Raw genomic sequence first — 12,690 nt, forward strand, 5'->3', positions numbered from 1 at the left:
GTTTGGTATCAATTTTGTAATAAAAAGTGGAGGAATAAGAAATGAAGACATTGAGAGATGCTCTCAATTCTGTACCACCTGCCATCCGGCACAGAGGATGCCTGGGAAAACACTGCTGAAAGAGACGGTCTTGACTCATGCTGTTCAAGAGTTAAAACAACCTGCCGGTCCCTCCTGACCTCCCCCACGTGGCTTCTAACTCAGGAGAACAAAAAGGTGCATCCCTCTTAAAGGTAGGTTATGCAAGACAAGCGCCTAGTAAGTGTGGTTGAGAATAAATGTTACTTTACGTGTGTGAATGGCTTGCTCAATCCAGTGAAAGAAATAAATAGCAAGGATTCACCCAGAACCACAAAGAAAGGTAAACCAAAGCCAAAAAATTGGAAATTTATGGCAGCTCATATAAATAATTTTAATTAAGATAATTCCCAAACCAATGGAACCCCTAAGCCATGCGTCTTCTGAGAAAAATATGTTCACACTTTAAAAAAATTGCATACCGTTTTGCTTCAAAAAGCAAATAAAATATTCAGCACATTAAGGCTTCTGTCATAATCTTAGACATCGGGCCTTCATGCTTGTGGTTAAAATTGTATTTGCCGGTCATCTGGTGTACAGTATCCAATGACTCTTACAGGCCAAATCGCCATTAGATTTACCCAGATACTTTGATATTCTTGACAGGTATTCATAGGCTCACATTGCAATGTACTTTCATCACATTGAAAAATAAATTATTGCATATACATATGAAATCAATCTATGAAATTTCGAGAAAACTCAGTGATAGTGGTGAGTCTTCATTTCGAGAAAACTCAGTGATAGTGGTGAGTCTTCATTTGTTGACGGTTTTATGGATTTGGTTGGAAAAGTTCAGTTCAACACTTAACCGTGTATTTTGAGCAATTATGGACCATGAAGTCTGCTTCTATGTCATCAAAATAGAGAAGATGTGCTGAAAACCATGTTGAGGTCAGTCGTTTTTATTCAAGGGTTTATTTATGGAGCCCAGTAGGGAAATACAGTCTGGATTCGTCAGGGAGATGAACAAGGCATCCTCCCTCCTGGGGACAGAGGTGAGACCAGCCCCAGAGGAAGACCCTCTCTGAGAGGAACTTTTCTAGTTAAAGAAAATGCATGAAACCTTCCCTTGCACAGGCCAGCCAATCACTCACCGCACGGTTCTCTCTCACACAAAGAAGGGGCACTGGATGTGTTTAAACTATTTTATTGGCATTTCCAAACAAGTCCATGCTGAACTGCATGTTTTTTTCAAAAGCTGAGGTTTTGTTTTTTTTTAGAAGAGATTTTTCCCTTATGAAGTAGCCCCATGCCTATTCTCGGGCCTTCCCCAGAGGTGGTCTTCCCCTGGGGGCAGTGTGGGACCAGCTTCTCTGAAGGACTAGGCAACTCTTGGACCAGGAGCGCTCGGCAGGTGACCCCTGCCTCCCTGGGAGCCGGGACCACCTGAATGATGCCTAAGACCAGGGCTCCACCATCCTCCGGGGGTGCAGACAGACTTCAAAACGTTGCAATTAAATGGGAGCTGCCGAGATTATAGGGCGATATTAACTATCATTAAGCGATTTCTGTGTGAAGGAGGCGAGCAAGCCTTCCCACGTCGGCCTGAAAGGGTCCTCAGGCCTGCGCGTTTACAGGGAATTTGATAAACACTTGTACTTGTTGGGGTATTTGTCTGACAGACAGACCGCATGTATCACCTTTACAAAGACATCAATGTGGCGACAAACTCGATGCTCCTGATTCCAAAGGACAAGCGCCGGCCTGTCCTGCAAAACCGCTCAGCTCATCCGGAGCAGGGAGGTGCCAGCTGCCCCGCTTTCAAGAAATTAACTCCGTTTTCTTGAAATAATAAACAGAGGTTCCCGGACTTGAGAGTCCTGTTCACTCATGGCGGAGGTGAGCTTTTGATCTTTTGTTGTCACTTAAGCCTGACACGACCCTGGCAAGGGGACAGGAGGCCGCCCCCGCGGGAGGCCCGGCAGAGGGCGCTGTGCTGTGTCCACAAGGAGAGATGCTTGGGTGGGCCACCTCCATCTCCTCCTGCACCTGCCTGGCTGAGTCCAGTGACCTCTGACCGCACCTTGGGCTGGGGCAGGGGGCGCCCTGCCGGCGATGGCAGCCTTCCCCATCAGCAGCCTTGGGGACTATCCAGCATCCAGGGAAAAGCCCGGCAGCCAGGGTGCGCCCAGGTGCAGGTTTGGGGCCAGAGGACACATACTCAGGGGTGTGGCTTATCACATGCCCTGACTTACAACGTCCTCTGAAGCTATTTGATTAGGCTTTTGAGAGAAAGTAAATCTAGGTGCAGAGCCACGGAGTTCTGCAGGCATCTGGAGATGTAAATTGTCAACTTCAAAATTAGCAGCAAGCACTGCTGAAAATCTATGGCCATGAGGGGTCCTAAGTGAGGTCTTGGGACAATGCGTGTCCCCTGGAAGCTGGGTTACATCCTTTTACAGTATCATTTAAACCGGCCACTAGTGCAGGTTGCTTATGAAACACATGTCATGAAATCCTTGCTTTTGTTACGAATGCAGCCAACGTGGAACCGGTTTCACTGGATGACCTGGAGCAGCCATTTTTATTTTATTTCCCTTTTCTAATTAACATTCAATTCATGCCCTCTTAATGAGATGAAAATGAAAGTTTCCACGTTGAATGCCGTGTTCTCATGCTTGCCACGCCTCAGGAGTTTCCGTGAATAAACAGTGGTAGCAATGGGCTTCCAGAAAGGGCTTCCTTCGGGACCGTGGAGTTTGTTGACAAAGGTTCCCTTGCTGCCCATCTCTGGGCTGGGAGGAGAGGTGGATGGGCCTCAGGAGGCCCCTGGCAGCCCCACTGCCTTCCGAAGCAACCCGGGGACAGTCATCTGTCACAGCCCACACGTCGTTCTCTTCCCAGACTCTGCTGCCTTCTGCTATTTTCAGTGAAAATTAATGAAGTATATTTTCAGTCCATTAATAACCCCGCTTTCACTAGAAAAGCTCTAGCCCAGAAGTACCAACATCACCCTGTAAATCCATGATTAATTCTGTAAAGTCACCATTCCACCTTGGGCTCTGAGTCCCCACTAAATAGACACGTTTGGTTTGATGTCTGTCCTGTTTCAAGTGGCACAAAACCGCCTTCCAGGGGCCTCCGCCTTGTGGTGGGAAAGCTATCGTTCTTGGAATTATGTTATTAAACTCAACCAACTTTAAAACCATTTTCTTCCTTGTTGAGTCTACATGATATTTGTATGTGGTTGAAGGAAACAGAAGTATCCAGCAGCGTAAATTCAGACACGAGTCGAGATTTTGCTTTTTCATTTTCCAGCAAAGAGCTCACTCGGGAGGTCGAGGGGGCCCTGAGCGCAGTGACCATGGTCTGGAGACACAGGGTTGAGTGCAGGGTGGGGTGGACGTTTTTCCCTAAAGAATAGAAAGCGCATTCTTATTTTTGGAAGGCAGCCTCTTGCACAGAGGCCCCGGGCTGTCCGGGAGCAGCTTGCCCAAGTCACACTCATTCTCCTAGTTTCCCTCTAAGTTTGCTCCCGGCTTGAGAAAAGCAGAAAGGTCCCATCCAGTTATTTCAAATCTGTTTCTAAAGTCTCATCAGTAAGTCAGACAGTAATAGAAATAGCTCTCCATCCTCACTCTGTGTGGGAGTATAAGCAGACACCGCGAGGAAAAGGGGAGGCCTCCTCCCTCCTTCCAAAGCCCCGTGTCCCTAATTTCTGCGCTGACCTGCATTGGCCACGGCGCCCGCCAGTAAAATCAGAAGGGACACGTGACGGCTGTGCCAGTGACAATTTTGCCAGAGACGAGAGTCTTCCTTCCTTTTAAGTTATCAAAGCATATTCAGCCAGAGCCCTTATGAGGGCCCGACAACATTCAGCGAACACGTTTCAGTGGCAAAGGCACCCTCTAGTCTCCATCCAGTTACTGAGGGAACAGGTACTGACTGGGGTCAAAAGCTGGTTAGAAAATTAATACAAAGATAATCTTCTACACAGTTGTTTTCAGTCATAGCATCATATGTCAAAACACGTTAGACGTTTCACTCGTGATAAGTATTTTAAGGAATGAAACCTTCGATTCTTAACGCAAGCGAAAGGCATTTCTCCTCCTCAGGCACAGGTGCAAGGTAAACCCAGCCACAAGGGGATGTTTGCAAAGGCAAGTGAGTTTATTTAGTCAAAAGGTGGATACAGTTCCTGGGAACACTAATCTAGTTAATGACTTGGCTTGACATGCACAAAATAACTGCACTTGTTATTTTCAGACTATTAAGAAGTCACTGTGTAGAAAAAAAATCAAAGGAAAGCTTTAAATCTGCCTTTTCTATCCATTTACTTAACAACTATCTATGGGGAGGATTCCAGAAGCCCACGCCCCTGTGCCAAGTGTTAGCCAAAGTACAAATTTGGACAAGCTGAGCCTCCTCCCCATCAGAATATAAAGCCATCCAAATACACACACACACACACACACACACACACGCACACACGCTTATGGAACCATGTATGTATATCGTATGAGTCTATACATGTAAATGCCAGTAGCGGTTATTTCTGAGTTGGGAATCATGGGTGGTTTTCATTTTCCTCGCTTTGTTTTCCCTTGTTTTATTACTTTCTGCAAAGAATAGTTAATAGGCTAGCAGGAGAAAACAGTACGATAAATACTATTTGAAGAGTGTGGTTCTGTGCCAGTGACAGCAGGGAGGTTCATGGGAGCTGAATGGACAAGGGTGACGGTCCAGAGACACAGGTGAAGAGGGACAGCATGACCTGATGCCATCGGGGAGCCTCCCTGAGATGACCTCACGGGCCCAGCACCTGTCGGAAAGTGGTATCAGACAGCAGGAGAATGGAAACTGGGCCTGGTGGACAGAAGGCTTGAGTGCAGAGCCAGGGAGTCTGGAGTGAGGGTGGCCTTGTGGAGGTCACCGAGCTGGTGACGACAGCCACATGAGTTAGCAATTTCTTATTAGAATCATATTCTTCCTCCTTTATCTCTGAGTCTATTGAAGTTTTTTTTTGTTTGTTTTCCAATTTGACTTTCAAATTTACCTTAAGTATTAAGTCCTTAGACTTAGAAGGAACAATGCTCACCAACTTCAAAATAAAATAAAGACTAAAATTCCAAAACCAAATTAAAATAGTCATCAAAAATAATCTGAACAAACTGATTTCCCTTTCTCATGTTTAAATGTATTCTTAATGCACATAATCTTCATGCACTCAATATACTTATGCTTTAGTGTATTCTTCCTTTTCTTTCTTATATTTAAGTGTATTTTCTCTCTCTTCTCTTCCCATTGTATCCATCTATCTACTTGGACTCTGGAGGTTTTATTTTTTAATAAGCTATTTGAAGTGAAAGCCCTTATATTTTAAATGTTCACAGCACTAGGAACTCTTAATAAACGTTACCCAGTAGTTACAATCAAATCCATCATAACCAAGCCCAACACTGAATGGATCTATACATAAAACAAGGCAAATAATTATCTTGGAAACACACTTACACATAAATTGCACTAACATACTTAACCTATGAGCCCTCTTTCGAAATTCCAATGCCAACATGATGACTGAATTTCAGTATAGTCATAAAAGAATGTTAGGGTAAATTGAAATCAATTTTATCCGTCAAGGGATGAACAGCACAGGGGGGGAAAAAGTGCATTTTAAGAGGAAAGTAAACAAGAAACTGTACTCCGTGGCATTAAATGCTTTCAACTACTGAGTTTGGTTAAACAACAACAACAAAAAGCTCATTTAAAAAAAAAAAAATTAAGAAAGTATACAGAACACACCTGCTGACATTCAAGGGCAGCTTTACTTAAGATCCAGGTACAGAGAGCAAAGATTACTGTTTCAAAGTAGAAATTCATGATACCTTTGAGATATCTGTAAAAATCTCCCTTGGGACCTGCCCTGTGGGGTCAGTTTGTCAGGAAAATTCCGCAGGACGAGCTCCCTTAATTTGGTTGCCACTGGTGGCTTTCCTCAGCCCAGCCACCTACTTCATTTTCAATCCGGTCAAAAGGTTTCTAATCCCTTTTACTTCTAGATGTTCTTAGAAGCAAATCATATATTTATACAAGCTTTATGTAGCTTTAAAACTCAATACATAATGCATGTGGAAATGAATAAGTTGCAATTTTATAAAAGAATAACCTAAAAGACTTACAGGGTATTTAAATATTGTTGTTTAATCACAAAGTACAGTGTAATTTACACTGTAATCTCATTTAAATCATATAATGAATTCAATAATGAAAATTAAAATCCCAATATGCACGACTGTGCAAGTGATTTTAATCTATGTGTGATTTTTTAAATAGTATTTCCTAAGAGTCTATTCTTTCATTTGGTGAAACTTGTTTTGGGGCTCAAAAATAAGTGTCTGGTTTCACGATGTCAGACATTTTTCTTATTAAAAGGGGATTTATCAGCACCCTCTCCGTAATCGCAGACTATATAAATAATAATAATTGTAATAATGGCATAGATCGTGCTAATAACTTGTGCAACGTTTCTCCCTTCATATAAAACACTGATCCTTGGAGTGGGAATAGAGATAACAAAGACAATAGCTAAAAATAATTCTGGCAAATAAAGAAATAGATTCAGACTAAATTAATAAGGAAATAAATTTCTGGTGGTTTGCATTGAGATCATGTATCTTTCCCTTGTACGATTATCACTATTTTAGCCACCCTAATCCCAGAAAACCAGGAATTACAATTTTGAGCATAAAAAAATCAACACCAGCAAGCTTTTGGGGACACAAGTGACCTGTCCATCCACACCCCTGTAGAAATGAAGCCATTCAGGGCCGTATTTATCCATCTGTTCATTATACATCATTCACTGAACACCTATTCTGTTCAAACCGTTTTCACAGACATTACGGAAAGCTGAGGACAGCCCCCCTACGTGAGCATAAAGTAAGCTGCTTGTGTCAAAGAATGAACCCCGAACTGTGCTCTTGATAATCATTATACAACTTTCAATATTTTTCAGGGACAGAGGAAGGCTGTGTCATAAATCCATGGTGTGCCAACTTTGAGAAATAAAATGATGGGATTTTTCTCTTAATCTTTTACTGTTTTAATTTTTCTTCTCTTTTAGGTACACATAGCATCCAACCATTCAGAACAAATTTTCTCTCTTTTCTTCATCTTCAAAGAATAAATAATTTTCTTTCTACAATCAGACTTGACTTTCCATCCGCAGAAAGGACTCAGAGTCATTTCACAGGCTCCGGGATGAACGTGGGTATATCCACACTTGGTTCCCATCCTCTGCCGCGTCCACTCGTGGCTCCACCCAGCCAGCTGCAGGACCCCAGCACAGTAGGTGCTTGCAGAGGTGTGATGCAAAGGTACAAGGTGGCACCAAAATCACTGGTGCAGGAAAGCCCCTCCCCTCCTTCCTGTCTTTCTTGCAGGGGTTATTGGCAACATCAAGTCCATTTTGGAGAAAAAAACAAAATAAACACTTCAGATCCTACAGTGACGCAGACGTATAAGATTTTCAGTGTTAACTACACACCAGGCTGATGCATCCAGTGAGGTTAAGCTTTTGTTTTCTGTTTGTTTATTTTTTGTTTTAAGAATATCAGGGGCTGGGGGGGGAGGAATGGGGGGCTCCTGGGTAACTTGGACGAGGGACGGTGCATAAATAACAAAGCCTCCTGTGCACCTCCTACCTTCCCTGCTCAATACCAGGGACAGAGGAGAGACAGCACAACCTCAGATCAATTCCGTAAGCTCGAGAAGAGGGAAGAAAATAAAAGTTTGACAGGAATTTATAAACACAGCCTTGGTTAAGTATATCATCACTCATAATACCATTAAATCTATTTCAATAAACAAAAACATGCTTTCCTTATTCTAGGAATTCTTTGTGAAAGGAAAACATTATGTGAAAAATAAAGTGTTATTGCAAACACAGTTAAAATCTGGAGTGAGGTTTTGAATAAACAAATTAAATTGCAATGGAATATAGTGTGCCTCGGAGCCATTTCTTGACAAAACAGTCATCTTATTTACACGCTTCACAATACCCCACCATGGATGTTGAAGGAAAAAAATAAGGAGAAAAATAATTAGCATATTAATCTTTTTTATGCCGCCATCTTTCAGATCCAGAAGACCATGGTGTAATTTAAATCTAAACGCTTTCCTGGCATTAGAATTCATTTTGGATGGGTCAATTGTTCCATAATAAAGGGATAGAAGGTGTACTTCATGCAAGAGATTTATGTTTGCCATTTGTTCATATTCATGTGCTACTGAATACCTCAATTCAAATGGTGATGGCTGCTCCTATCAGCCGGGCGCCAGCCACACAGATCACTAACCGGCAGCAATGAATTTCATTTGCAGGACAAAAAATACGGCGAAATTAACTCCAACAGTTTATTGATTTTTGCTTAACAGAAGCCAGTATAACAGCTCTATTGCCCTCATAATGATTAGTGACAAAAGTTTAATTAAGCAATTATGAAGCCAATAATAGAGTTGTCTGGCCCGCACAGCTCCCGTCCGCGCAGGACTTATCTCTCTCCTGCACATCAGAGCAGCTGGAATGTGCTTGAGGAGATTAATGCCGGAGAACACAGATGCCTACTTTAATTCTGCTTCGTGATGCCATTTGAATGGAGACGGGAACACAAGCTCCCCTTTATCAAATTACAAGTCCGCTTTTCATGAATATGTAGTTTAAAAAAAAAAAAATCGAGTTGTGGCTTCAAGGTGTAATTATAAAGACATACAACAAAAATGACACACAATTCTGTCTTAGTAATCCTTGCTATGAAATATGCATGATAATGTATTACTGAATAAAGACTTAACAACGTTCTAAGAGGCTTTGCCATTGTACCGTTATCCAAGCAATTGGCAGCCTTTTCCAAATGTTATGGGAGATATTGTCTGACCTTACATCTTTGTTTTTTTTCCTCTTAAATGTATTGTTTCAAGCTTATGGCATTGTTATTTGTCCAGAATGCCATGAAACCCTTCTTATCTGTTTGTAAGAATTCCCAATTTATTATGTAGGCTTAAATATGTTAATGTAAAAATCTGCGCTCCTTGCCGGCATTAATCATTTCATAAAATATACACTCTTTCCCAGGAACCTGCAAATCTGGAGACCAGGAGGCATCTCCCGTCCTGACACTTCTGCAGTCACCGCCTGCAAGAATCTTGCTTCGTGCACATTCAAAATACCTTCACTCCAGAGGAAGAATGGTTTTCTTTCTGCCTATGAAGCAGCAAATGCTCTTGACCAGTTCTCTAGCCTTTTTCTCTTTCTCCAGAAAAAGAAAAGGCCATGCCGTCTCCCTAAAGAAAGGAGTCATTTAACCTTCCTCCGCCCTGTAAAAACTCGTTTTAGAGGTAGAAGTAAAACGACAAATACGTACGTAGGTAAATACAGAGGGCTACAAGTCCTGTTTTCAGACTTTACATGTGACAACCTGCATTGCTACGTTGCATTTAAGAAAACAGAAAACAAATTCACCAGTGGGTTTTTGTCACTAATAAAATGTGCCTTATCCCAATGATGGTGAGTTATTTTATCAAAATCCCCTGAAAAGAGATTTGTCTTTTTGGAAGTGCCGGGAACAGCTGCCTCGGTACACCGGCAGCAGCTGGAAGAAAGTCAGCGAAAGGTTTCCCGGCAGCCTTTGGACCTCCCACTGCCGGCTTCTTCCCCAGCAGCTGCCTGGGTGGACGGCCTCTGTCCCCGGTGACACGCCTGGGCATCCCCGGGAGAGCACGGCAAAGTGTCCGGGTCCCAGCCGTCTCCCCCGGTCCCCTCCCGAGCTCGGGGCCGTGGCACTGTAAACAGGGGGCACCCACCCAAGCTGAAGGGCAATGAGGGTGTGCCCGAGCTCCCTGGAGTATTAGAGCAAATTCATCCTCAGGGTTTTCTCTTCCCATCAGCGCAAGTCACTTTTATTTGCAGCAATGATCAAGGTTACTGAGGAGGGATCGCATTTGTTTATCTGTTTGTAGACCCCGTCCAGGTATAAATGGGAACAGAAGCTTGCTAGTGGCTGCTGAGAAGGGCACCCTGAACCCTCAGGGGACACGCTTCCCCACCTCCTCACTGAGGACAGAGCCTGCAGCCCGAGGTGAGTCTAAGTGATTTCAACCTCCCGGAAGTTAAGGCAACTTTGGAAACTGCACGGGTCAGTGTGATGCTTCCTGACACCTTCAGAGAGAACTGTCTCTGTCTGTCCTGGCAAGTCGAAAGGTCCAGGGGAAACGTGGGCAGAGCGAAATCGACGTCTTAATTTTTCACCTTCTCTCAGCTATTAATGAGGAGAGTATTTCCTCCAATTCCACTCCAACTGCTACCCAAGAAGATGATTTTTAGACTGTCTCTAATGCTTGCTCCATCCCCACCCTCCCAGACAAGAATACTGAAAGAATTAACTGACAAAAAGTGTTTTATTTTAAAATTATCCCCCTGACATTCGTTAAAGTTGGTTCCACCTGTAAAGAACTGAAAGAAAATCCCAGGATATTAGAAAGAAAATGTTGTTCTTCTGTGTGGTTAATTGCTAGAATTTTCAAAATCAGCCCCATGACGGATGGCTGAGTCTTTGAAAGCCTAGCAGGGCCCATTCTTAAAGAAAAGGGAATGAAAGTGTCCCATGCTGTCCACATGAAGGCCTTCCCCCTAGGACAATTATTAATAGTACCTTACATGGATGAATTTTAGGGACTAAAATTAAATTAGAATAAGCTTTGAAAGCTTGCCTAGTCAAAATAATTGTGGCTACGTTTTCATCTTTCTCAAAAATCAGAATATCAAGACTGAATTGTCCTTCAATGTCTGTAACTTTCACACAGCTTCCAGTGGCTGGCTTCATCTGTTTGTTGGATTTTGAAAGATAAAATAATATATCTGCTTTCCTGAAGTCTGTCTACAGAGCGGCAGATCAAACTTTCCATGCTTTCTGAAGCTTCTGTGGGCTGGGATGGCCTTCCCTTAAACACAGTTTGCTTGCATGGAACTGCTCTCATTGTCCCCCCAGAATAAATGTTTAACCATTTGATAATTAGCCCAACCCTACTCGTGACAAGTTGTGAATTGTTAAACTGCAGAGTGCCATCTTAATTCTTCTTTCTTGAGAGGGCTAACAATAATTTACTTGTTCTGGAGATACAAAATGATGTCAGTAATTAAGTCAAGAAAGATCTCACGTGAGCAGGTTATTTTGACAACAATGCGGCGCCTGTGATGTGGAATTTGCTGGGGCGTTTTATGAACAAATGCAGCGTCCTGCACACAATGGTGAGGCAACCAGGCCCTTCACAAAGTGCAACTGAGCACGCACCCCTGTCAGATATCAGGATGTTGAAGTACAATTAAAAACCCGGGCGCATCCATTTCAAAATGAAATTGCCTGTCATGTGATAAAATTGTTCTTTCTTCCCGATGCATCTGTTTCTCTCTGATTTAGCTGGGAAATAGCGTGAAGGTCTTCTATCCCACTGCTGGAATTAACAAAGAGCTCTTTTTGGCATTCTGGGTGTGGGCAAGACATCTATCTAGCGAACTTGTTCTGTGCCTCAAGACTGCCTGCGTGGCTTCATCCTTCTTGCATCTTTTTACATATATTTTTTGTTTGAGGTTTGGGGTTGCCAAGTGATGATTAATGGCAATTTGCCCTTATTAGCAAAGGCTTCTAAAAGCAGAATGACAGTTTTCATTTTACATATTCAATCCATCACTTTGCCAGATGAATGCAAAACCATTCACCTTTGCATATTCACTGAATTTTGCGCTGTGTGGCTCGAACGGTAAGATAAGCTTTAAATCTGCAAATTAAATATTAGGTGCCCCCATAGTAATACATTAAGCATGACTGGCTTAGGGAATGCCGGTGAGGATGTGACACAAATGATATCAATCCCATATACTTGTTCTGAGGTTTGCTCTCCCATATTTTATTGTGGAGACTAGCAGATGAAAAATATAACTGTTTGCTAATAGGACTCCCATCGTGTTCTGGGGGCTGATTTTCCGTTTTCCGTAACTCACCGTGATTACTTTTTTAGAAGCGTTCACTTTCCAGCTGATCCTCCTCTAGTTAGGCAGCATTAATGACACTTCAGTCATCCTGGCTTTCAAGCCGAGTCCTTCCACAGCGAACAGAGAGTTGACATTTCCTGACATTTTCCCAACTAATTACAGGACAAATAATTAAGCATGTTCTCGTATGTAACAAATGAAGGCAAAAGCCGTCTGTCAGGGTGGGTGATTGATGACACTCCGGGAGACTTTATCTGATGGGTCCTGCCATGCGATGGAGGGGAAGCAAATTTATTAGAATGAACAATGCAAATTCTGAGTCATCTTATCCAGTTACGCGCCAAAGCAATATCCATGTCAAGGTGAATGTGACAATGAAAGCAAAATATTTGCATTTTGTGGAGCAGGTTGAAGGGGAAATCAGAGGGAGAAGATGACAGGCCTAATTATTTTGGCTCATACAGGCTAGGACAGCTGTTTCTGGTGTCCTGAACAAGGCTGTCACAGAGGTAACTAAATAGGTCTGCATATAAGTCTGTATCCAACACTACTGAGATGTCTACCACTAATGACCAACGCTAATGTTACTGCCATCCCAGAAAAACAGAAAATGTGTCACC

This window comes from Balaenoptera physalus (assembly GCF_965194825.1).
Source record: "Balaenoptera physalus genome assembly, chromosome: 3".
Classification (NCBI taxonomy): domain Eukaryota; kingdom Metazoa; phylum Chordata; class Mammalia; order Artiodactyla; family Balaenopteridae; genus Balaenoptera; species Balaenoptera physalus.